The following is a 27,600-nucleotide window of genomic DNA, read 5'->3' as shown; positions in this document are numbered from 1 at the left end:
CATACACTCATGAAGTTTAGTAACTTCAGGTCACTGCAACAAGCCCAGGTACAGTTTACCGACGGATGGGTACAGGACCTTGAAATGCACCGCGTAGAACGAAAGACCATCGTACGAACAAAGGTAAGTTTACCAGTTTCACAAATCGTCATCATAAATACACATTCGTTAACCGTTTATTAATATAACCTTTGAGCTCAACGGTAATTAATTAGTAGTGGAAATAATTTCTGGTAGCATCACAGAAATGTAGCAGTGACAATAATATTGTATGCTGTAATCGTACTGGGCAATTAGTGATACAAAACAACTGTTTTATCCTGTGAATAAAAGTATATGTTTTTGTCAATGTACCATGGTAATAACAGAAGCGAAACACAATATTGTGTCAGGACAATTCACTATTTATGCACAATAAATAAAGGAGCATAGCGCGACAATTTCTGTTCAGCGCCAGACTTGCTTGTAACCTATATCACCAATTATGTTATGAAAAATGACGTATTAACTACAACAGCAGACCGACCTTTGTGGGAATGCTTGGAGCAGACTAACATGTGAGCTGGAGTGCTCTGAGACGTTATATTTGGTATATCCAGACCATCCGTCGGCTCTTACTTCGGAAACATGGCTTAAAACATTTCTCTTCAACGACGTAATCCGATAAAAAAAAAAACGATCTCTTTACCCGTCGGCTTCCCGTGGCTGTCATGCGACCGGCTATTGCAGTTAATAATACAACAGCTTCTTGCCATTTTTTGTGTTTCTTTTTATCGCTGTGTAACTGATTTCAATTGAAAGCCTGCGTGCGCTAGTACCTCTTGCCACAAGTTCCCAGAATCCTTTGCGGTTTTACCCCTGAATGACGTCACATTTATCCTGGTGGGCCGGTCTCTAGTCAAAATGCCCGGGCCGATTTTTTGTCCCAGTCCAGCCTTGGTATACATAGACAACTGGACTGGGTTAAACACACCACTGCACTTTACAGGAAATGCCAGAGTTGTCTCTATTTTCTGAGGTGGCTGAGGTCCTTCAACATCTGTCGGACAATGCTCAGGATTACTGAAGTTTGGCCAGCTGGTATACAATGATGTGCTACACAGCTATGTTAGCATACTATACAAGCTGGAAAATGAACGCTAACTTTTTTCCACTCCGTAAAAGTTAACGTGAGGGTTCCCGAAGGTTAGGGACAAACGCAATCGCATGGCAGGATGCTGTAAACAGATAATCCATTCACAATACGAGATTAGTCATCATCATCATTGTTTATTTATATAGCACTTTAAAAACACACCTGGTAGACCAAAGTGCTGAACAATACAACTATAAATGATAATAATATAAGAACTGAACAAAACAATAAAATTAATAAAAATGTATAAAAATGTCAGTCACCCACAGAGTAAAAAGCCAGAGAATAAAAATAGGTTTTTAATCTGGACTTAAAACCGGTACTGATGTAGCTTGTCTAATATGAAGAGGAAGATTGCTCCAAAGCAACGGGGCCACAGGGGAGAACGCCCGGTCTCCCCTGAGTTTCAGCCATAACTTAGGGACTGAAAGCAGCAGTTGCTCAGCTGACCAGAGGGAACGAGTGGGAACATAAGGCTTCAACAAATCGGACAAATAAATGGGTGCCAAACCATTTAAATATTTAAAAAACAATAAAAGAACTTTAAAAATGGATCCTAAATTTGATTGGAAGCCAATGTAGGGAGGCCAAAACCGGAGTGATGTGGTCGAATTTCCTTCTACCAGTTAAAAATTGAGCCGCAGCATTTTGCACTAATTGTAAGCGTGACAAAGTGCCCAGCCCACTCCCTATTAAAATGGAATTATAATAATCCAGGCATGATGTAATAAAAGCATGAATTACAGTTTCTAAGTTACGTTTGGAGAGAAGTCATTAACATACTGCTGCATGGGCTGGGCTATAGTATACATCGTAAGGGTTTAAAAACTGAGCTTTAAAATGATTAGCGGTAATAAAAACCGAGAGAGGCCAACAGTGATCACTGACTGTTTTTAGGGGCTTGTTAAGATTAAATAGAACAAGATACAAAGCATTAAGACATGTTAATTTCAGATGGAGACACTAAATATATGTGGCGCAGTAAAACAATCTGACTTGTTCTCAGCTTGTCACACAGGGCCCATGAGAAGCCCATGAAGAGTTCATCACTTTAAAGATGTGTTCAAGTATGTTGAACCCAAAGTGTTTGTGGACAGAGATGAGAACAGTGCTAAATACCTTGAAGAGTCTGCTGGATTCAAGTTTTTGGCAAGGTTTCTCATATCAGTAGATTCTAATCATGTTTCAAGACCATATGTTCTCAGTGACTGTTGTGATGGTAACGTGTTTGTGTCAAACACATTTTTTCAGGAAAATCTTCATTGTCTCAAGCTGGTTCTATACCAGGATGCATATGAAGTAGGGAACCTACTGGTTCTGCAAAAAAGTAACACGAGGTTTTGGTGGTATACTTCTCTCTACTCAACATTCCCCCATGCCCGGTCAAATGCTGATCATGTGCAGCTAGTCTTACTGTGTAGAGAGACAGATTCTGGCTAACTTGGCCATGAAAAGGTTTTTTTCAGAACACCTGACTGATTTGAAGGTACCAGAGGAGAATGGGATAACAATGGCAGATAAAACTGTTGTGAAAGGACCGCTCTACTGCATTGCTGGATACAACCTGAGCTCTCATTGTATTGGGGGTTCTACAAAAAATTTCAGTTTGTCTGTGTACTTATGCAGCTATTGTCTGTTAACTTGAACTGAATTTCAGGGTGCTGATCCAGCAGTCTGTGGACCTCAATGGACCCCAGAAACGTATAGATCTGCCACTGAACAACTGGAAAGAGAAGACCTGTCAGAAGTACAGGGGATAAAATTTAGGTTTGCATTTAATTCTTTACAAAGCTTTGATGTTTGCACACCTGGCATGCCCCCATGTTTCGGTCATGTCATCTTAAGGGTGTCTGCTCATACGATCTTGCTCTTTACCTCAAGTACTTCATCAACACAGTTCGAAAAGAGTACATCAAGTGTACTTAAATGCAAAAAAAAACCAGATGCTTCATCCAAACCTTGTGAGGTCAGTCCAAAAACATTGAAATTTAGTGGACAAGCTGTTCAAAATTGCAACTTCTCGAGACCTTTACCTCTCATAATTGGAGACGGAATGCAGAAACCTTAAGATAATGTGTGGAAGTTAACTTGGTAGCTCAAGAAGATCGTTGACCTAACTTGTGCTCAGGTTACTCATCTGGATGCTATATTGTATTTGGAAACCAGAGAGGAGCTGTTACCTAATATCAACTTAAGACCTATACATCATTACGTACGACATCATCCAGGACTGATCCTAAAATGTGGCCCTCTCCTCAGGCTGTGGACAATGTGCTTTGAGAGCAAACATAGTTACTTCAAAAAATGTACAAGGCATTTGAAAAATTTCAAAAATATGTGCTTGACTCTTTCAGAGAGACATCAGATGTTTCAGGCCTTTCTTTCTGCTGGGTCAGCGATTCCCCCAACATTGCAAATATAGGATGGCTCAATGTTTAATGCTTTCATATCATTTCATCTCAAGCGCTTCGACACCAAACTCTGTGCATTCCTCTCCTGTGGATGTCCTTCCCTCTCCGACCTCAATTTCTTCTTCACCAGCATCATCCATGACTTTTTCATCACCTTCAGGAATCTGTACACCATTAATGCTAAACTGGATAGAGAGATTTGAGATACCAAGGCTCCCCAAGGAGTTGGTACAGAACTTGGAAAGACAGAAAAGACCAAGTGCAAGACAAAGATGAGAAAAGGTAAGGATTGTGGTCTCTGAAATGATGAAGATTTGTCAGAATCCAACCAAACGCAACACTACAGAGATAGCAAAAAGGATGGTGGCCAAGTATCCCAAGTCTCTTCAAGACGTGATTGATGGTGATGTTATTGGACCTGGATATCATTCCCTGGTAAAGCAGCTTCAGGCAGGAGTTGAAAACATCAAGCGACCTGACACACCAAAAGTAAGAAAATGCAAAGCGGCATCAGATGATGGCAATGACACAGATGAAATGCCTTCTGAAGAAAAAGCAAGTGTTCAAGACACATATGACTGTATTAGCTGGTAGCCATGCATTTGCCACTCTCTGAGACCGTGGAGAGTCTGCTTGAAAAAAAGAAGAAATGAAGAAGCTGTTTAAAAAGAAGAAGTACAGTACAGATATTCTGGAAAAACTAGTCAAGTGCACCTATTACATGCAGCGTAAAGATATCAACAAAAGGGCAAGCATCCAGAAACTATGCCAGGAATGACAGCACATTTTCTAGAAACGGACTGGTGTGAATCTGATGGAGAACTTCCTCACCATTGTAGACAAAAAGGGGGCAGGTCTGTTAAAGTTCCTCAAATATGTTGATGCACAAAAGCGCAAATAACTCCTGAATTCTCTTCTCAAGCTTCAGACTGAAAGAGTTCAGTCCAGTGGTTGCTCGAAAGAAGTCATTGAGATGATGCTCAATGACTTTTGAGATGATGCTTCTTACTGGCTCATTTTGATGAGAAGGAAGAGCTTCTGTTCCACTGGTTTAAGATGACAAGCCTTGCAGAAGATGTTCAGACGGAGAAAGTGCCACCAACACCCTGCGTCGTTGTTTGTGGTAAATAGATATAGCAAAATTCAACAGTTTCTTTCTGCTCTAACTGCCTTGTTCTTGTATTTTTGGCTTGTTTAGTTTCATGTTCTGTTGCTTTCACACTGAGGAGTGGCTAACACAAACATAGAAGTTCAGCCAGCAAGTTAAGTGATCCACTGATATATGTAAAAAGTATCTCTGTATTATTGTTATTAAAGTTTTTAATTTTTAATTTTTAAATTCTCAGGTTCCTCCTGCTTCGCTGCTGAGACATTCATGTTGAGCATCGACATGAAGATTGTTAATGACCACATCACAACCTTCATGTCTGCCTAATGTTTGGCAGTTACTACTGCTTTAACATACACTACCCCGTGGAACTACAATCAACACTGTAGTTCCTTGAATGGTAAAATTTGTTTTATTATGGATTTACAGTGGGGCAAAAAAGTATTTAGTCAGCCACCGATTGTGCAAGTTCCCCCACTTAAAATGATGACAGAGGTCAGTAATTTGCACCAGAGGTACACTTCAACTGTGAGAGACAGAATGTGAAAAAAAATCCATGAATTCACATGGTAGGATTTGTAAAGAATTTATTTGTAAATTAGGGTGGAAAATAAGTATTTGGTCACCTCAAACAAGGAAAATCTCTGGCTCTCACAGACCTGTAACGTCTTCTGTAAGAAGCTTCTCTGTCCCCCACTCGTTACCTGTATGAATGGCACCTGTTTGAACTCATCATCTGTATAAAAGACACCTGTCCACAGCCTCAAACAGTCAGACTCCAAACGCCGCCATGGCCAAGACCAAAGAGCTTTCGAAGGACACCAGGAAAAGTATTGTAGACCTGCACCAGACTGGGAAGAGTGAATCTACAATAGGCAAGCAGCTTGGTGTGAAAAAATCAACTGTGGGAGCAATCATCAGAAAATGGAAGACATACAAGACCACTGATAATCTCCCTCGATCTGGGGCTCCACGCAAGATCTCATCCCGTGGGGTCAAAATGATCATGAGAACGGTGAGCAAAGATCCCAGAACCACACGGGGGGACCTGGTGAATGACCTGCAGAGAGCTGGGACCAAAGTAACAAAGGTCACCATCAGTAACACACTACAACGGCAGGGAATCAAATCCCGCAGTGCCAGACGTGTTCCGCTGCTGAAGCCAGTGCATGTCCAGGCCCGTCTGAAGTTTGCCAGAGAGCACATGGATGATACAGCAGAGGATTGGGAGAATGTCATGTGGTCAGATGAAACCAAAGTAGAACTTTTTGGTATAAACTCAACTCGTCGTGTTTGGAGGAAGAAGAATACTGAGTTGCATCCCAAGAACACCATACCTACTGTGAAGCATGGGGGTGGAAACATCATGCTATGGGGCTGTTTTTCTGCCAAGGGGACAGGACGACTGATCCGTGTTAAGGACAGAATGAATGGGGCCATGTATCGTGAGATTTTGAGCCAAAACCTCCTTCCATCAGTGAGAACTTTGAAGATGAAACGAGGCTGGGTCTTCCAACATGACAATGATCCAAAACACACCGCCCGGGCAACAAAGGAGTGGCTCCGTAAGAAGCATTTGAAAGTCCTGGAGTGGCCTAGCCAGTCTCCAGACCTCAACCCCATAGAAAATCTGTGGCGGGAGTTGAAAGTCCGTGTTGCTCGGCGACAGCCCCAAAACATCACTGCTCTCGAGAAGATCTGCATGGAGGAATGGGCCAAAATACCAGCTACTGTGTGTGCAAACCTGGTAAAGACCTATAGTAAACGTTTGACCTCTGTTATTGCCAACAAAGGTTATGTTACAAAGTATTGAGTTGTATTTTTGTTATTGACCAAATACTTATTTTCCAGCCTGATTTACCAATAAATTCTTTACAAATCCTACCATGTGGATTCATGGATTTTTTTTTTCACATTCTGTCTCTCACAGTTGAAGTGTACCTCTGGTGCAAATTACTGACCTCTGTCATCATTTTAGGTGGGGGAACTTGCACAATCGGTGGCTGACTAAATACTTTTTTGCCCCACTGTATTTTTGTGTTTATCAAACTTAGCCATTTAATATCCTGCCTCAGGTTGTTAATTTCCTCAATCTCTCTCTCGCCCTTTTTTTCCATAAAGGTGTTTGTTTTCCATAAATCCTGAGAACGCACAAAGGTTGAGTCCAAGAAGAAAACTGTGTTCTCGGTCAATCCCAGTCTTCATTCTCATCTCAGACATTGTTGACCATGAGTGGATCTAGTTCTGCCCTTCTTGTTTGAGACAAAGTGATAAAGGTATACTCTGTTACATACTCAACAGATGTTCTGTTGATGAAACAATTGTTACATTTCTGATTTTGAGTGGGAAGTTTTTAACAATGTGAAGTTTTACTAGGCGCAGTTTGTAAAAGTACTAAGAAAGAACTAAAAGTACTACTTTTGCATCACTGTTTTATATCTGGAAAATGTGGTAAACCTGCTTGTTCCAGGAGTGACTTGGATTTGAATTTTCCTACAGTTTTAAAAATATTTGTATTCCAATGGTATAAAAAAGGTATGGTGCATGTACATTGCTAACATTTTGTGGTTAACCAAAAATTGCAGATGAAGTTCTCAAAACAAGTGTGAAGTTTTTTTGTTTTATTACCTGGTGCAGTTTTAAGATGTACATTTTCAGCGTTACTGCTGAGTTCTGTGTGTAAAATATGTTGATGTAAACTTGTTCGTGGAATTTCTTAAATTCAGATTTTCTTTCAATTATAGAAAAAAATGTTTCATTCTCTATGTCTGCATTTGGATAGTTTGAAAAGACAACATTCTATGTGTACTGACATTTATGTAGTGAGAACAGCACCAGTAACACTTAAATTTATGGTACAGGTGTCTGATTTGTCTGCTCCAGGTAGTGTAAAATATAATGTATGCTGAACTTACAACATTGGTTTTACACAGTTTGAACAGAACTTGTAAAAATTCAGTGATTCTTTACTCTTTGTCACGGTTCTGGGTCATGTTGACCCAGCTTTCTGTTTTTCATGCTTTAGTGTTTTTCTAGATTATGATTTATGATTTGATTAATCAGTGATACTGTTTTGATTATGATTATTATTTAGTAGGCTTTGGTCAGTGTCAAGTCTTTCTCTCTGTCTAAGTAATGTGTGTTTTGTTTCCTGTTTTACTTTGAAGTTCTTGTTCCTATCTGATGTCAGTGTTTCAGCTTTGTGCTCTCCCTGTCTTGTCAGTGTAATCAGCGTCAGCCGTGTTTCCCAGCTGTTTCCTCTTCGCTCCGTTCACCTCTTGTATTTAGTGTCTGTGGCTGTGTCCCAACTCAGGGTCTGAAGTACGCATTTTAAGTGCGATTATGTCACCGCCACGCGACGATGGCTGTCCCAATTCGAAGTGTACTTCAAATGCGTACTCCAAATGCGCCGTCGATTTCCCCAAATATCAAGCGTGGTTCGGTGCACGCTTCGTGGTCCCATATATCCCACAATTCATAGCGCAGCGGTGGGTGTGGAGAATTTTGCTTAGTTGATACTCAACTAATCAAAGTGATGTCATGACAAAAATGAATGACCAACAAAACATTTTTTCTCCTTCATTTCTGTCACACAAAGCTGTATGAAACATTTCTTGCGGTTAGTATCATGGTTGCTAGGCAACCTGAACAGCGCGACGAAGGGTATACCGTCCCATTTCACAAGCCTCTCACTTCTGCACTTCTTGTACTTATAGTACACACCGTACGTAGTATGCGTAGTGCGCGTACTTCAAGCGTGCAGACCCTGAATTGGGACACAGCCACTGTCTTCCCCTACTTGCTGTCGCGCCGTTAACGTCTGTTCACCCTCTGTGTGTTCCGTTTGCCCGCCAGCCTACCTGCCTAGTTATTCTGTTCTTCCAGTTTAGTTAGTGTTTTTCTGTTCTGCTTCTTACCAGCAATAAAGCTGTGTGTTTTGAGTTACTTCTGCCTCAGTGAGTCCTGCATTTTGGGTCCTCTCTTCCTGCCTGCCTACACACAGACATGACACTCTTGCTGTCATCAATGTTACTATTTGCGATTTATTGAGTAAAAAAGTAAACATTTGATGTTTACAACATCAAATATGTGAAATAAAATACTGTCTTGGAAATTTAAGGTGGACATTTTTGTGTTACATTCAGGAATTTGAATAAATTCATAGTTTGTCTATTAAGCTTGCAGAGTGGAACGATTAAAAGCACTCTAGTCTAAAAAAGGTTATCATCCAATAACAGCTGGCTAAATATTTTACTTACTTACACAATATTTGTATGCATGAAATGAAGTAGTTGATAATTCATACTATGAATATTTCATGAGGTAAACCCTTTCATAAAGCTCATGAGAGTTTGTCATGTCATGTTAATTTATAAAGTAAAATTGGTGTTTGTAAATAGCAAAATAATTTATTCAATTATTTCACTATAATATTTACAGGGAAGCTTTCTATTATTTTTTTAACCATTAAAAAAGTTAATTGCAATACATTTTTAAACACAAGTAAATTATGGTAATTTTTACAGAATAAAATTGAATTTTATTATTTTGACAGTTAATTTTATAGGGAAAAATGTTTTTTGTGGCACAAACTTTATTTTATAGGTTATTTTCATGTTCATATAAGGGAAAAACATATTTTTTAAGTTAAAACATTTTTGTTTTACAGTAAAACATTGACCCAAGCACTATTTTTAACCATAACATCAACAATAACCATACGTTCTTACTGTAAAAGAAGAAAATGTTCTACCTTTTAATTTGTTTGGTTAGTTTTTTTAACAGTGTGTGTCGTCTGCGCTTTCAGCTTTATTGCTCAACACAAATGATCTGGGAATACTGGGAACTCTAAATTAACTACGCAGAGTGGAAACACGACAAAGGCACAAAATATATAGAAACCCGGGGAAGAGGAACACAAAGGGAGGACTAAAAGTGGGAACTAAGAACAAGACTAAGTAGTCCAAAAATCAGACACAACATTAACACAAAGCAAACCAGGAATCTCATATTGAAATAACTCAATTCCAAGTCCAAAAACTAATGAAGCTACGAAAAACAGACCCAGGACCGTGACACATGTGCAACATGAAGGTATTTAACAAATGGGAAATATCATGTCCAAATGTTATTTGCTAACCTTCTATTTTTCTTGATTTATGTTAAGCCTTTCCCTTCATTCACTTGTCTTACAAATTATAACATGAGCATCGATTGATGAAGTTCAGCAATAACAATGCTACTCTTCCTTACTGAAAGTTTGCAGGCAGAGATGGGATTCTGCCTAGAGAAATGCAGACGCTAATATGTCCTGTGGTACCATAAATCAAAGCCAGCTTTATTTTGTCAGCACACAGATGGCTCAAATACACAGCTCACCTCAATTAAGACTTGAGAATGGAAGCTGAAAGGGAAAAGTGTTTGGAGAGGAAAAGGGGCACCTGTTCGCCTGTCATATCTGGAGCTCTTCTGATCAGTGGCTCTGAGCTTCCCCCAGAGCTGTTTCAATGCTGAATTAATGATGGCAAACAAAGCCAAAGCCTCCTCACAGCCCCTGTGTGAGTTCATTCTCTTTCCACTTTGGTCCCTCTCAACTAATCTTCAGTGTCACACTTAATGAGATTTTCAGTTTGTAAAGTAAGTGGAGCAATAACTCCCCCAGCCCAGACTGGCATCACCATTCCCACCATCTCCTTGAATGCTTTTAAGCAACTACTTCTGCATTTTCTCTCTATTCCTCCTCTTACTAAAGGATGCATTATGAAGGATTATTATTTATGAAAAATTACATTGAATTATTCATTGTCCAAATACTTGGACACAGATTGTGTGGAATGGATAGCATTTTTTTTAACTTCATTTTTTATAATGAGTAGTTTCTTCAGCTTCTCTTTGTGCTGGAGAATACAGTGAAAATTAGATTAATATACATATAAACATGAGCAGAATATAACAAAAATGCAGTTAAAGTTGTTTCCATTAACAAAGCGTGTTTTATTTCATGTAATTACTGTTTTGTTTAGTCTGATGTTAATAATTGTAAGGAAATTTTCAAAAGACCAAGTTAAAAAAAAAAAAAGGAGTCTATGGCTGATGGGTGTTCTTGGTTTCCAAACAGAAATGTTTCCAGTTTAATTATGACTGGAAGATTGTTTATTTTTACAAACTAAAAACATAACAATGAAATTCTTACAAAATAAGCATGAACATTCCAAAAAATGAAAAAAAAATTCCAGAACAACCTATGCAGAAAACCATGAGACTTCCTTGCCAGTGCTCGTCCTCTTCCTAAACCACACAGGTTTTTATGCTGCCATCGCACTTACATGCTTAAAGTGGTAGGCAGCTCTTTCAGATTCTATCACTACCTTCTGTAAACATAGCTTAATGTTCAAATTTATTCATCCTGAAAAGATCAGTTATGTAGCTCATCTGTGAATTATAAACCAAACATAAGCTCAATCGTCAATCTGGCACCTATAATAATAATAATAATAATAATAATACATATAATAAATTTATTTTTCTGTTATTGTAAACTTTAGGCACTTCACCACAGAACGTTAGTACTTGTATACGGTCCCAGCTTTGATTCTGAAACAAATGTATATTTTTTCCTTGTAGGGTGGTTGATCAAGTCTTGTTTCTGTTCTGCCAAATGACTTGACAAAATCCACGTAGGCTTACCAGAAAGAGACCAAAGAAATACAGTATCTTGCATGCCAGGAAAATAATCAGGGACAGTGCAAACTTTCTTTTTCAGATTACTGTATGAATGTGTATATAAATACAAGGCCATCTTCTTGACTGTGTTTGTAGTTTGAGACATGTGCACCTCAATAAGTGGTTTTATACTGATAAAGTATAATAACTTTTTGTTTCTCATTACTAATATATATTATAATTCAATTAAGCTGTGAAGTTTGAGTACCTACTGATTGATATTAATATTAACATGATAAAACACTAGGTTTGTACAGTAATGCTACAATACTGCTTTATACCTTACCATATATTACCACATCACATCACTACATTTCTTTTTCTATATTTGTCCTTAAACTCATCTTAAAAAAAAAAATAGATCTATTGCTGCTGCAAGCCCAATTCCTTACTTAGTAAATTTTTCCAGTTACTCCAAACTACATTGTGGTTGAATGACATTCATCAGCAATGCTGGGATTTGATTTTACTTTCGCAACTGGAAAACAATTAGGACACACTCACTGTGCCTCAACATGTAATTATATTAACAAATATACAACAGAACATTCCTAATAATCAGTAATGAAAAAAGTAAAAACAATTTGATGGTTTTTAATGAGCCATAAAAACAAAACAAAATTAAAATAACAAACATCTTCCGATTAAACCAAGTGTACTCTGAATTTGGAATCACACTGAACATGTTGAGTTTACCTGGTAGACTTTTGGTTTGTCGTGAAACACAATGAAATAATTGCCCACCCACCAGTAAATGTAAAAAAGAGTCAAGTGTTTCCTTATACTGATAAGATGATCCAAAGAGTCCATACAGGTTGCACAGGTAGTCTACCACGGTTGTATGTCCGCAATTGTGTGATAGAGATACCAGGAGATGCCCTATTACATTAGGAAAGCAGGACCGGACAGGGCCGTAGAAAAGCATCAACTGAGCCTCAGGACCAATATTTCTTTGGGCAAGCAGTAACATAACAAACACCACCAGTCCCTCAGTGGGATTTGCGCTCACAGCCCAGCACCATGCAAATCAACTGACATTCCACAGAGAATACTGGAACTGGCTGGTCTGCCACTGGCATCCTCTTCTCTTCACAGATGAGAGCAGGTTTGCATAATTTTTCAGAGAAGATCACCAGCAGCCAAATGCTCAAAGTATTCTTCTTCTCTTTATCATCTTTTGCTAGGATTTATCTCGAAGAGGAATCTGTTAAATCAAATACAAAAATCCTCAAAACAAAACAGTAAGTAATCAGTGACTGATCCTAGTCTTTACAGTAATGTACAGATTTTTAATGTATCACCAATAAAAACAGCAAAACAGCGGGAGTTTACAAAGAGCATGTTTGTGGTGAGTGCATGTTATTCCTGCACCAGAGCAGTGTGTGGCACCAAAGAGGTTAGGTTAAGCTTCTTGCATTTAGAAATGCATTTATGATCTGTCATGAGGTGTGGAATGAGAGAAATGAAAATGCAGTATTTAGAACCAAGCAGGTTAAGCTAAAAACTAACCTTTAATTAGTATGTATGCAATCCACAGGGGGGGAAATAAAAAGTTTTTGGAGAACAGCAAGCACACGAGAGGAAGTTAAAGAATGACCTGAAAAAGAACAAAAGAAAAGCTATGAAAACATACAAGGGAGTTAGGGGAAATGTATATATTATATATAACAAGTCAGAGCAAAACTAAATGCAACACACAGGAGACAGATGACTATATGGAGAACAGAAAATGAATCATTTGAGACAGGAAGTCACAGAGATGGACTTAACACTGAAGGGCCACATAGAAGGAACACGACGAGAAGAACTTTTCATATGTATCTATAAAGTGCCCATGAAAAGTCTCACATTGTGACACAGAAGATGAAAGCTGATAGTGACAACAAGACATTTGAAAGCATTGTTCTTTTGAAGTTAACTGCTATACAACACACATACTTTATGATACATAGATAACCTGTTAGGGTTTTCACAGAAAAACCACATTTATGACAAGTGTAATTTCTGAACATCCTTAAAATGCTTATGCTGCAAACCCACCTTTTTACAACGCCCCTGTACACCAACAACCCATATAACGAATCCCCTGAAAGAAAGAAAAGCAAACCTTTGGGAATGCAGTGGACACTTGAATAGATAAATCAGACTAAATCCAAAAAAGTACTGAATGCTAACAAGTGTGGAAAAGCTAAAAATGCTAGCATCACCTCAGTAATTAGCTTTGCTAGCAATCCCATTTTCTTCTCAAAATCACTAGCACTAAGAGTTGGTTTATAGTTTAATAATAGTTAGCTGACACCTCTGTTAACTTTATAACTATTCATAGAGATTTGGTGCTAAGCTGGAGCAAAGGCAGTGTCGTATATTAGGATGCTAATGCTAATGAACTTGAGTTTAGTATACTTGCCTTGGAGATACAGTGTTTTCCATTCTTCCCCTTCTGATTGTGAAAGGTCCTTTGTCCTTCAACAAAATTAGCATTGTTTTTGCAACAACAACTTCCTGTGTCCAGGGTGTTGCTTATCCAGACGTTAACTTGTACGGTCCATTTACCATCTTATCTCTGGTCCAAACTATAAATGGTACACTTGCCTCCCTGGAATTTTCCCTTGTTGCTGATTTTGAGTGACGAAACGTTTCTCCCACAAAACGCTACGTCCAGATGAACAGAATCAACTTTTGGAGACTTGTTGCTGATTATTTACAACAACAACAAAAAGTCTTAACCTTTGCTTCCAAAAGACTGAAAATTCCACACTGTTCACTTGTAACATTGTCCCATAATGGCCTCTCCATGAGCTGTTTTGCAAGTTAACTGTTGTTGACATTGCACATCAGTGTGCCCACTCTGTAACCCTTAGACTTAATTTATTACAAGAACTACGTGATCACAAAAGTTTTTAGTTTAACTACCCAGACAATACCCTTTGTCGTTGTGCATCAGCATTACAGAGGAACCTAGTCTACTGCTTTGCCTGCATTACACAGGTCTCTACATGACCCAGAGGTAGATTCAGTAGTGTTTATGTGGTTTCCTCATTGGTGAGACATCAGATCATTTACCTCACCATCTCATTGAATGCTTTTAAGAAACATCACAGATGCTTTTTCTCTCTGTTTGCAACCCCATCCTGGAGGCACCAATAAGGTAGCTTGGAGATCATTTGAGGTGTGTTAGTTTTCAGTTGTTAATTGTCTCTTGACAACAGAGCATGAACTTTGCCTGAAGCCAGTAATTTGAGAATACAAGATACAGAAGATGGAAAGTCAGCTACATAAGCTAACATGGTAACATCTTGATGTCCTGACGGCACCCTGTTAGCAAGCTTTCCTCAGCTGTTACATGAATTTTTCATGCCAGCATTCCTCAACCATAAATGACAACTTATGATCAAAAATATAGTTTTCCAGTCCTTCATCTGTGGAATTTCACCTTCTCTTCCTCTCAGGTAATTACAGTAACATATCGACTTAGGAGGTCATCAGTGCCTCATTGGTAAGAGCATGAAACAAAAGTGTAGTAATGTTTGGACTTTAGATGGGACGTGGCCTAGTGGTTGTCTGCTGACTGATCCATTCTGTAAATATCACATTTGCAGAGAGGTTATAAGAGTATTGGTGTGGTTTTCTGTGTCTTTTTGGTGCTCTTTAGGTCTGTCATCGCAGACATAGGCCCAGACATACCGGAGGCTTCATGTTGCTTAAAGGTGAGTGTGGCAGGTAAAGGTATAAAAAAAATTGAAGGTACTAATTTGTAACTGCCTCCAGAAAATTAATTTCTGATATCGATATCAACAGAATGCAAATAAACAAATTCTTTAAATTTATGCATGTTGTGGACAAGAGATATTTTATTCTGTATTCTTATGGTGACAGTTTATAATCAGAACTATCATTGATCAATCATTCATCATTGTCGAATCAGTTGACAGAATAATCTTTGAATTATATCTAGGTTAATCTGAGCAAATATTAATGTACACAGATTATCATCACTTTAATCAGTCTATTGTTGTTCTGTATCATTCTTTCTATCTGCTTAAGCTGTTGCAAATGGTATTCACATCATTGTATCCACACCTCTTGAAGCTGTGGGTCCAGTAGGGCCTGCTACATTCACTTGCACACATATTCAGGCCTATAACAACATGCACATAGAATTATGTAAAACACGCACGTTCACACACACACTTATTAAGGACAGGGAGGTCGTTTCAGGACAGTCTCTCTGTTGGACACACAGTCTCACAAAACTGCACAACATATCACACACTTGTTTGTCTCTAAAGTAGCATCTGATGTCTATATAAGGAGAACTTTGTCTCTAAAGTGGCATCTGATGTCTATATAAGGAGAACTTTTTGAGTGTGGGGAACTGTTATCATTTCCAGTAAGATCTAACTGTGACGTCATCAGGGTAATATAAGGATGGGGAGCGGTCTGCTCGAAGAAGATTGTTGTTGAAAAGTTTCTTCCCACACTCTGCGCAAGTGTGTAAATAAAGATCACTATTTTTTGCCACCTACCTGGATTCAGTCTGCTTTCTTCTCTTACCCAAATCGAACGAGTTTCAACAATGTCTAAAGTTATTTTATGCTGTTTTTTTTAGATTGCTTTGAATCTGTTCCTTTGTATGGAATAAACATGGTAATTTGCAATTTGGAAGCTATTAGCACATCTCCTAGTCTGCCTTGATACCTGTATGTTTCTGAGCCAAGCAGAAACATACAGGTATCATGTATGTTTCTGTCACTCTGTACTTTTTGTTCTAAGTTTTGTGAAAAGTTATATTCAAAGTTACTTAACATCATGGCTAGGGATAGGAATTGATAATAAATTGTAATAGTGATTTCAATTTCATTCTCAATATCACTTATTGATTTGTTTCCTTGTCGATTCTCTTATCGACTGTCATTTGGTTCCACCATTGCTAAGCAGCATATCAAAGACATTATATCCATGCAGATTAAGTTCATGCAGTGGGTCAAATTTTTTTGCATGTTGGAGGTATTTTCCTTCTTTTCTGTACTCAAACTAATTATTACACACATTACACAGAAAACTTTTCTTAAAAGTAATACATTACTTAATTGCTCCAATGAGAAAGTAATTCATTATACTACCTTCATGTTTCAATAGCTGAAAAACACTGTCTCATAATTACATTTAAAAAATTAAATTTTATTTATTCAAATTTTTCATGTTAGTGAATTAAATCTCTGCTAAACATGGGATATTTGATCAAGTGACTTGCACAACATACCATGAAACTGCACTGAGGACAGAACTGAAGTGAAATAAAGAAGGCAGGAGATCAAAAACACTGCACTGCTAAAACCTCACCTTGCTCTTTCTCTCGTTTATCTGACAGCAGTGCTTTTCAGTCTGGGGCTGGGCCCCCTTGTGTGCTGAAAAGGTACTAGTGGGCCGTAGTAATAACAGAAATTCAATCTGAAAAAGTGTGTACAGTTACGTCTTTGTAAAGTGAAGATTTAAGATTAGGTTGGATCTTATGCTTTTTAAGTGGGTTCAGCAATTTTGATTTTGTGAATGGCTGCATTGCAGTGTAAGAGATTATTGTTAGTAGGATTTGGTGCTACATATATAATATTTAAAAGGTAACTGTTTTTACATAGGGGTAAATAATCCTAAAACAATCAGACAACACATTATGACTAAGCACCTGCTGACAGTGGGAAGGAAAAACTCCCTTTTAACAGGAAGAAACCTCTAGCAGAACCAGGCTCAGGGAGGGGCGGGGCCATCTGCAGTTGAGGGGGAGGGAGACAGAACATGAAACACTGTTGAAGAAAGCCAGAAATCAATAATAACTAATGATTAAATGCAGAGTGATATATAAATGCAGTGCATCTGCATTAGTTTGATGTGCGACTGAAGGACATACCCTCATTAAAAGTAATTCCAAGATTCCTCACAGTGTTACTGGAATTTTTAGGGTTGAGTACAATAACCACATTTTTATCTAAATTTAAAAGTAGGAAAAAAGAGGTTAGGGTTAAGGATAGATAGATAGATAGATAGATAGATAGATAGATAGATAGATAGATAGATAGATAGATAGATAGATAGATAGATAGATATGATTCAAACTACTGCAGTGCAGTACCTTTAAACCTATGCCATGCTCTAATCTCTGTAATAAAATATTATGGTCAATTTTATCAAAGCTGCAGTGAGGTCTAAAGATGAGACTACTATCACAGGCCACAACAAGATCATTTGTAACACTGGATAACACTGTTTCTATATTGTGATGAGTTCTGAAACGTAACGGAAAATAAACCATTCCTTTGTATAGGAATGGTGAGATACTTATGAATGGTTACATTCATTTTAGTTGTGAAGACATTCATGAAGTCATTTCTAGTTAAGGTTAAAAGAAACCTTGGCTCAACAGAGTTCTGACTCTTTGTCCTTCTGGCTAAAGGGCTGAAGAAAAACTTGGGGTTGTTCTTATATTATTTTTTTTTTTCAGTCAGTGAAAAAATTGTGAAATGAGCTTTACACAAGGTGCTTTTTTTTTTATAGAGCAACAAACTCTTCCAGAGTAATTGAACATCTTTTAATAGCAAGATGCCATTTCCTCTCCAACTTATGGGTCATGTGCTTTTAGGTACATGTTTGGGAGTTATACCAGGGAGTCAAATACTTCTGATTTGAGGTTTTTTCCAATAGAAGCCACAGTATCCAGAGTAGTACACAATGAGGATGCTGTTTAGAGGTGCAACGCTATTATAAAAGATAATCTACCTCTGTGGGAGTAGAGCTTGAGGTAGTTGTTCTGTACTTAAGTCGTAGTGTAGATACTAGTGTTGAAAAGTACTCCAGTAAAGTTGAAGTACTGATTCAACTTTTTAACTCAAGTAAAAGTGAAAAAGTACAGACTCTGACATGTACTCAAAGTAAGAAAGCTCTTTGGTGGACGTTTCTACCAGCTATTTTTATGCAAACCTAACTGAACCTTGCTGTATTAATGTAATAATAAATAGTACTAGTAGATGAGAAAACAAACTTTATTTTGGTCTAAATTGTAATTCTAATAAATATTGTTATCAGATAAGCAGAACATGAGCAGAGAAAAAGGAGGAAAATGTAGCTCTGTTTTCTGTTGCTTATGTCGTAGAGGGTGACTTTGACTCTAACCACAAAATGAGAAGAGAAGAGTTTAAGTGGGATTCAACACGTGGGGGATACCCAAAATCGACTGAAATGGCTCTGCGTGGGGAAAGTAATCATAATGCACAATAATTTCCTGTACTGCAACCACAACTTATGGACATCTTTAGTCTATCCGGTGTTGTACCAAAAAACAGAAGAGAAAGAAAATGGTAGGATTTCATTTCATGTGTTTCTGTTTATTCTCAAATCGGTTTGATGTTTGATGGCCCGCAGTGACATGAAATAATAACGCCCCTCAAATGTGTCAAAACAAAAGTAATGAGCCTGTTTTGAAAAGCTAAGGATTAGAAAGTAGAGACCCTCAAGTAGAGATTTCTTTATACATGTAGTGATTAAAAGCAAAATGTTGTCAGAAAAAAACTACTGAAGTAAACTACAGATACCTGAAAATTCTACTTTAGTACAGTAATAACATATTTGTACTTCATTAACTGGAATGGATTTGATTATTAAAGTTGATTAATAAACCATGGCCTGTGTTTCAAGGATTCTGAGATTTAATATGACTTGAAGGTGTTAATTAATTTAAACTAATTGTTGATCAATTACTAAATCATTTACCTAAGGATGAGATGTATTTTTTTAAGGAAAGAAAGCAACTTCTTTAGTCTACGTAAGTCAAGTGTTTTTGAAGACATTTCTTTTCTTAGATGAAATGTCAAACATCTTCAAAAAAAACAAAAAAACTTACAGAGGTCCAGTTGCTTAAGCTCCTTAGACTACCAAGATGTGGATGACTGAGGACCTAGACACAGTTAAATGTGAATTATTAAAGAATAGGTTATATAAAATAGTTAAATGAGGGGACCAAAAAGAAAAAACCTACAGAGTACAATATCATTTTGGCAAAGTTACACAAAAAAATCAGTATTAATTTTAGTGACCTCATGCTCTGGCCTCTGGAAGACAATTACGTATAGTCGTTGTTGTCTCTAACTTCATGTGTTTGCAGAATTGTCAATTGTTCCTCGGCAGGTTATGTTAATGAGTGGGGGAAAACTATTTGAAGTGTGAATTGGGTAGTGTACTGGGGGCTTCTGTTTATGACTATGCTTCTTCCTCACTATCAACCAGCCAACCTGGTTTCTCGATTTCTGGGGACAATCTAAATCTTAATCTCAAAATTTTTGTGGTAATTTCACAAATTTAAAGAGTGCCAACCAAAAATTCAGAAAAAAACACATTACATAAAAGTTATATATTGATTTGCATGTCACTGAGTGAAATACTTTAAGTATTTAATCCCTCATAACCCATCCAGAATACTAGCTGATGAGCTGAACACGTTTTATGCTCGCTTCGACGCCGCAGCAATTAAAACAACAAACGGCTGCGCGCGCTCGGAGTGCACCAGTGAAGAAAATGCATTCGTCATCACAGAGCATGCCGTGAGGAACACCTTCAGGAGGGTGAACACCAGGAAGGCAGCAGGACCAGATGCAATCCCTGGCCGGGTCCTTAGAGCCTGCGCTGATCAACTAGCACCGGTGTTCACGGAGATCTTCAACCTCTCCCTGGCCCAAGCTGTGGTTCCCACGTGCTTCAAACAGTCCATTATTGTCCCTGTTCCAAAGAAACAACAGCCCGCTTGCCACAATGACTACCGTCCAGTAGCACTGACTTCAATTGTGATGAAGTGTTTTGAAAGACTGATGAGAGATCACATCACTTCTTCACTTCCTGCCACCATAGACTCACTTCAGTTTGCTTACCGGACTAATCGTTCCACAGACGATGCCATAGCTCACCTGCTCCACACATCCCTGAGTCACCTGGACACTGGCAGAGGGAATTATGTTAGGATGCTGTTCGTGGACTACAGTTCAGCATTCAACACAATAATTCCCTCTAAGCTTTTCACCAAGTTGACGGATCTAGGACTCAGCTCATCACTGTGTCAGTGGATCCTCAACTTCCTCACAGACAGACCCCAATCAGTGAGGGTGGGAAAACAAGTCTCCCCCTCCATCTCACTCAGCACTGGAGTGCCTCAGGGCTGTGTTTTAAGCCCCCTGCTGTACTCACTGTACACTTATGACTGTGTAGCCACATCCGACACCACCTCCATTGTCAAGTTTGCTGACGACACTGCTGTTGTGGGCCTGATCTCCGACAACATCGAGACGGCCTACCTGGAGGAGATTAGGAACCTGGAGACCTGGTGCCAGGAGAATAACCTCCTCCTAAACATCAGCAAGACTAAGGAGCTGATCGTGGACTTCACTACAAAGCAGGCGAGGAATTACAAACCCCTCATCATCAGTGGCACGCCAGTGGAGAGAGTGGACAGTTTCCGATACCTGGGTGTCCACATCACTCAGGACCTGTCATAGTCCTGTCACATCAACACCCTGGTTAAGAAAGCCCATCAGCGTCTCTTCTTCCTCAGAAGACTTAGAGACTTCCATCTGCCACTGAAGGTGCTCAAGAACTTCTACTCCTGCACCATCGAGAGCGTTCTGAAGGGAAAAATCTGCACCTGGTTTGGGAACAGCACCAAGCAGGACAGACGAGATCTGCAAAGGGTGGTGCGCTCGGCAGAACGCATCATTCAATCAGAGCTCCCTGACCTGCTGCCCATCTACACCAAGCGGTGCAAGTCCAAAGCTAGGAAGATTATGATGGACCTCTCCCATCACAACAATGGACTCTTCTCACTGTTGAGGTCTGGGAAGCGCTTCCGCTCCCTTAAGGCCAAAACAGAGAGAATGAGGAGGAGCTTCTTCGCCCAGGCTATTTGGGGCCTGAACCAGGTGTAGGACTGGACTCTCCCAAACACGTCACTATAAGACTGGACTCTCACACACGTCACCACACGCACCACCACACATTTCCTATAATCCTAAAATTCCTATAATTTATAATCCTTATCTTTATAATCTCTTCTGCTATTTGCACATTCTTTACTGTAAATTCCTAAGTTAATTTGTAAATTTTTGTAGTAAACTGTAAATTGTAAATATTGTAAAACTTTTCTTCTGTCATTTAATGGTCGGGCATTGTACAGCTACAAGCATTTCACCCCCATGTCATACTGTGTATGGTTGTGTGTGTGTGACAAATAAAATTTGAATTTGAATTTGAATTTTAGCTTCCAAACATTGGCTGATTGGGAGATTACAGTCAATCAATCAGCCAATTACAGATACTTCTAATTACAGTTGATCATATCTATAAGCCTGTCCATAGAATCAGTTTCCTTCATTCCAACTTCTCTACCACCATAGGCAAAAACAAGGACCTCAAAAGGACATCAGGGATGAGATTACAGAAGCATGCTGAGAAGGGCCTTGGGTTGACTGTTACTGTGATTTGGCGCCATATAAATAAGATTAAATTAAATTGAAGATGACCGCTGGTGATGTGATTTGGAAGTGGAAGAAATATGAAATGACCATTGGCCACCCTTGGTCTGGAGCTCAATGCTGGATCTTGCCTCATGAAAAACGTAGCGCATCAGCCCTTAAGTACACAGGAGGAGCTCGTTAATAATCTGAAGACAGGTGGGTCCACAGCCACCAAGAACACCACTGGTAACACACTATGCTGTAATAGACTGAAACCTTGCAGTGCCTATAAAGTTCCTCTGTTCATGAAGGCACATGCACAGGCTCATTTTACCAGTGAACATTGAAATTATTCAGAGAAACCTTGGGAGAAAATCCTGTGGTCAGATGAAACCAAAATTGAGCTCTTTGCAACAGGGTGACTGAGTATGCTAAGGGTACAGGACAGTGAGGGCCCAATACAGGCCACATACTGTAAAATGCTGACCGAGAATCTCCTTCCCTCACTCTGAACTGAAGTTGGGTTGTAGATGGGTCTTATAGCATGGCAGTTACTACTAAGCAACAACCAGAACATCCTCTTTAGCCACATAAGCAATAAATAAAGAAGTAGCAAATTAAGGTCATGGAGTGTTCTTGTCAGCCTCCAGACCACAAGCACATAGAAATCTGTGGATGGAGCTGAAGATTTGAGTTGTCAAATCGCAGCCAAGAAAGGATTTAAAGAATTTCTGAGTAGAGGAGTGGGCCAAAATCCACTCCTGAGATATGTGCAAACCCAGTGACCAATTGCAATAAACTTCTTATCACCACAAACAAGGGTTTCACCACCAAATACAATGTCATGTTTTGCTTAGTGATTAAATACTTATTTCATTCAGTGACATGCAAATATATTTATAATTTTTATATGATGTTTTTTTTCTGGATTTATTTTGGACATATTCAGTCTCTCTCCATTAAAATTAAACTACCAGAAAAATTAGACTGCTCATTTCTTTCACAGCAAACCTATAAATTAATAGTGTTGAAGACTAGCTTACAATATTTTTGAGAAAAGAGTAAGAATATAATCAAGATACTTATCCATCCCTCTGTGACCTCGACACCAGGCTTCCTGTCATGTTCCGTTTTACAAATTAAAAAAACTCATAAATATTGTGTTTTACATGCGATTGCCTCGAGGCCTTATGACATCCTTCACATTATGCACTTGAACATATAAAAGTGATGAGCACCTCTTTAGTAGAATCTTGAGTGTTTTAATCAACTTTGTTACATCTGTGGCGTACCTGGTCAGAACCCCCCCCCCCCCCCCCCCCCCCCAGCAGTCTTTGACCAACTGAATGGCCCGCCGAATGAAATGAAGACCCACTTTACGACCTACTAAACCACCCACTGAACTGAATTTGGTGGTGAAAAATGTTTCTTACGTTAATTTATGAGCTGTTAAAACAGTCAATTGTGACTGGAGCACTAAAGGAAGGGGTGGGGGTGCACACAGCAGGAGGGCTAGACTAATGTAATTCCCTTTACTTTGGTCTCCACTCTGCCCTTCTTCATAGATTGCAGCTTGTCCAGAATGCTGCGGCACGCCTTTTGACTGGAACCAGAAGGTTTGCCTCCATCAACCCAGTCCTTGCTGACCTGCACTGGCTCCCTATCAAATACCGCATTGAATTTTGTTGCTTACCTTTAAAATCATAATAATACTACGCCTTGCTATCTCATTGAACTCCTTAGTCCGTGTATCCCGAGGAGAGCCCTAAGATCACCAGGACAATCACTCTTAGTGCAGCCTAGATCTCAGCTAAAGACCAGAGGTGATCGTGCTTTTGTCCTGGCAGCCCCTAACCTCTGGAACAATCTTCCTGCTGCTATTCGCGCCTCTGATTCCATTCATTCATTTAAATCACGATTAAAAACGTACCTATTTGACCGAGCATTTTCAGTTAGTTAGTGCATATTTCCTACATTTTATCTCTGTGTTATTTACCTTCTATTGATGTAACACTGTATAAATCCCACCCACCTTATACGTATGAATACTCAGTGATTTTATCTTCTTATTACGCTCAGATGTTTTATTTCGTATTTTACCTCTATTGTTTGCCTTAATAGTGTTTCTTAATGTTAGTTTATTTGTACTCTGTTATGGTCTTATATCTGTTATGTTTTAACCTGTTGTCTTGATATAAACCACTTTGGTGTACTTTTGGTTTTAAATGTGCTATATAAATAAAGCTGTATTGTATTCTATAAGACAAAGTTCTGCATCACCCACAGCATAACTGAACTGCAAATTTAAAATGTCTTTTATTTATCAAAAGAAAAATCAAGTAGATTCCATCAGCACTACAGCACTGAAAAAATGCCCCGGTATATTGTCCATGTCAAACCTCAAACTTCTGTTCGTACTTCCTGCTTTCACAATCTGCAAATGAGATCTTCACCAACAGGATCCAGTCTAATGTTTTATTTGACCCTTTCTTATGAACATCAATTTGTTTGTTTTTCTTTCAAGTACAGAGTTTTAGAGAGCTGGATTTAGTGGCTGGAGCTGACCTGGAGTCTGTCTTAAGATTGGGTGGAAGCAGCGGTCAGGCAAAGAAAAGCCACACAAACACAGCCATATCTTATTACTATGCAGAGTTGTATCCTTCAGTGAAATTAATCCCATAATCCAATAAACCACCATTTATACTTCCATGACCCCAGAGGACCCCTTCTCAAACCTATGACTGGGTGTAATCAATATGATATAGGAGCTGAAGGCATGAATAACTTAGCTGAGTCCAACACACACTGTATGAGGGTCATTCTGATGTTTTCATTTATTTGAAAATGCTTTTCAGTTTGTTACTATCCATATGAACATATGCAGATATACATATGCATAACCAATTAAGATACTTTCATTAAATCAGGAATTCCTAATTAACATCTATTAATGAATGTTAATAGTCAGTGAAGATACAGGGTGGATATACTCAGAGAATAAAACAGGGATCTTGAGTGACAGTTACACCAGTGTATTACCTTCATAGCCATTACAAAAAACAAAGAAACAAATCAAACAAAACAAATCTAAAGAAACAAGCATAATATTGCACTACAACAGTTACTCATACCCTTGTCATTAAGTGTTACCACTCACAGGTACCGGCATTTCTGAATTGTTGAAAATTAAATTGAACCACCAATTGTACCAAAGACAGCTACAGCCTCGGAGCTCAATGACTAGCACCCAGTACTACTTACTCCAATCATCATGAAGTGCTTTGAGTGGCTAGTCCTGAGTTACATAAAGCACAAGAACACCTCCACCTGGGAATGTATCCTGGACTTCCTCACTGAAAGACCTGAAAGACCCACGAAACAAGTCGGCGAGACTGTGTAATAGTTTTTTCCCTCAAGCAGTCCGGCTCCTGAACACTATTCGGCCCTCCTCCACACTGGACTCTCTTCTCCACACACTTCTTTGGACTACACTGTACATAACCCTCTCCTCTCACTTCCAATACTAGCACTATTCCGTATTACAGTATTCCACTCTGTGTACTGTTGTATTTATTCTGTGTACTATTGTATCTATGTATTCTTTTCTATTTCTTATTGTATTTTTATTCAAATACAATACTATTGCACTTATTCATAGTTCATTTTATTTCAGTATATATGTATATCAGTGATTCTTGAGATAAGGGACAAAACATGTCCGCCAGATAAAACCCAATTTGGGGGTTAAAAATATGCATACAAGTACTAACCCAACTGACTAAAAGACAAACCAAGGCAATGTTTATACAACAAAAGTATGATTTTGCATTTTATATAGATATAGATTTATTTTAAATGTCCTTAAAAGTCCATTGTCCAGAAGTAGGTGTGATAATATTAAAATACAGAAAAATATATTATATAATATACCAAAATATGCAATTGAAAATTTATTTGTACATATTTTTTAAGTGATTAAAATTGTGATTAAAGTTAAAGTGATTAAAGTTTTTGTCAACACCATCAGATTTTTTTTAAAAGTACAAAAAATTCAGGAATTATTGTGGGTAGCTTACACTCTGAGGACCCCTTTACAACTTCCTGTTGCTTAGTCCTCTGCATTTGACCCATTCACTCAGTGATGCAGTGGGCAGCTACCAATCCAGCACCTGGGGAGGTATAGAGACACTACCTTGCTCAAGGGTACATCAGGATAGCTGCTGTTCGGTGGATTTGAACCCCCAACCTTCTGATCATGGGGTGAACACTCTATCTACTGAGCTATCTCTGCCCTGAGATCTGGTCTTTTAAGTGAAATCCTGCTTTTGGGCCCAAACTACTCTGTGTTTATTAAAGCTGTTGTGTTTTTAACATGTTTTAATGCTTTGTATCTTGCTCTATTTAATCTTAACAAGCCCCTAAAAACAGTCAGTGATCACTGTTGGCCTAACAATCAGAAACCCTCGTGTTAACTTTTATCAAGTAGAAAAAAGTTAGCGTTCATCCTCCAGCTTCACTGTGTTTATGTTATGCTAACACATCTGTGTCGCTAGCAGTCACATAACACATCATTATATACCAGCTAGCCCAACTTCAGCAACCCTACAAACGTTTTTGAAAAATCACAAAATATTTTTTCGAAAAATTAAAACCAGTTTTGTCCCTAATCTCACGAATTAATCATATATATATATATATATATATATATATATATATATATATATATATATATATATCGTTAGCTTCATAGCATAAGTGCCTAAGTCATTGACTTAGTCAAATGACTTAGGCAATTATGCTATGAAGCTAACGATATATATATATATATATTTAAACAACAAACACCCAGCTCGCCCCTGCGAGCAGTTTGTCCTTCAAGCACGGGTCCTTTACCAGAGGCCTGGGAGCTTGAGGGTCCTGTGCAGTATCTTAGCTGTTCCCAGGACTGCACTCTTCTGGAGAGAGATCTCTGATGTTGTTCCTGGGATCTGCTGGAGCCACTCGCCTAGCTTGGGAGTCACCGCACCTAGTGCTCCAATTACCACCGTTACCTTCACCCTCTACATCCTCTCGAGCTCTTCGCTGAGCCCTTGGTATTTCTCCAGCTTCTCGTGTTCCTTCTTTCTGATGTTGCTGTCATTCGGAACCGCTACGTCTATCACTACAGCTGTCTTCATCTGTTTGTCTACCACCACTATGTCTGGTTGGTTAGCCACCACCATTTGTATCTGGAAGTCCCACAGGATCTAAGCTCGGTCATTCTCCACCACCCTTGAGGGCGTCTCCCATTTTGACCTCGGAACTTCCAGGTTATACTCGGCACAGATGTTTCTGTATACTATGCCGGCCACTTGGTTATGGCGTTTCATGTATGCCCTGCCTGCTAGCATCTTGCACCCTGCTGTTATGTGCTGGATTGTCTCTGGGGCATCTTTACACAGCCTGTACCTGGGGTCTTGCCTGGTGTGATAGACCCCAGCCTCTATGGATCTTGTACTCAGAGCTTGTTCTTGTGCTGCCATGATTAGTGCCTCTGTGCTGCCTTTCAGTCCAGCTTTGTCCAGCCACTGGTAGGATTTCTGGATATCAGCCACCTCCTCTATCTGCCGGTGGTACATACCGTGCAGGGGCCTGTCCTTCCATGATGGTTCCTCGTCTCCCTCCTCTTTCTTGGGTTTCTGCTGCCTGAGGTATTCACTGAGCATTCGGTCAGTTGGGGCCATCTTCCTGATGTAT

At 38.9% G+C, this 27,600-nt stretch overlaps 1 protein-coding gene and 1 pseudogene across 1 annotated transcript in view; one reads left to right on the top strand and one right to left on the bottom strand.

Annotated features, from left to right (window-relative positions):
• nxph1 (neurexophilin 1) overlaps positions 1-27,600 on the bottom strand; it is a 70,637-nt gene that overhangs the window by 20,679 nt on the left and 22,358 nt on the right. The window lies entirely within an intron of this gene.
• Positions 4,064-6,896, top strand: LOC147304586 (uncharacterized; annotated as a pseudogene).

The sequence above is a fragment of the Aulonocara sp. 'chitande type north' Nkhata Bay genome, linkage group LG22 (genome assembly GCF_057382095.1).
Source record: "Aulonocara sp. 'chitande type north' Nkhata Bay isolate Kocher_YH1m ecotype deep benthic linkage group LG22, A_spYH_male_GT1.1, whole genome shotgun sequence".
Classification (NCBI taxonomy): Eukaryota; Metazoa; Chordata; class Actinopteri; order Cichliformes; family Cichlidae; genus Aulonocara; species Aulonocara sp. 'chitande type north' Nkhata Bay.
This window is presented reverse-complemented; position numbering and strand designations above follow the sequence as displayed.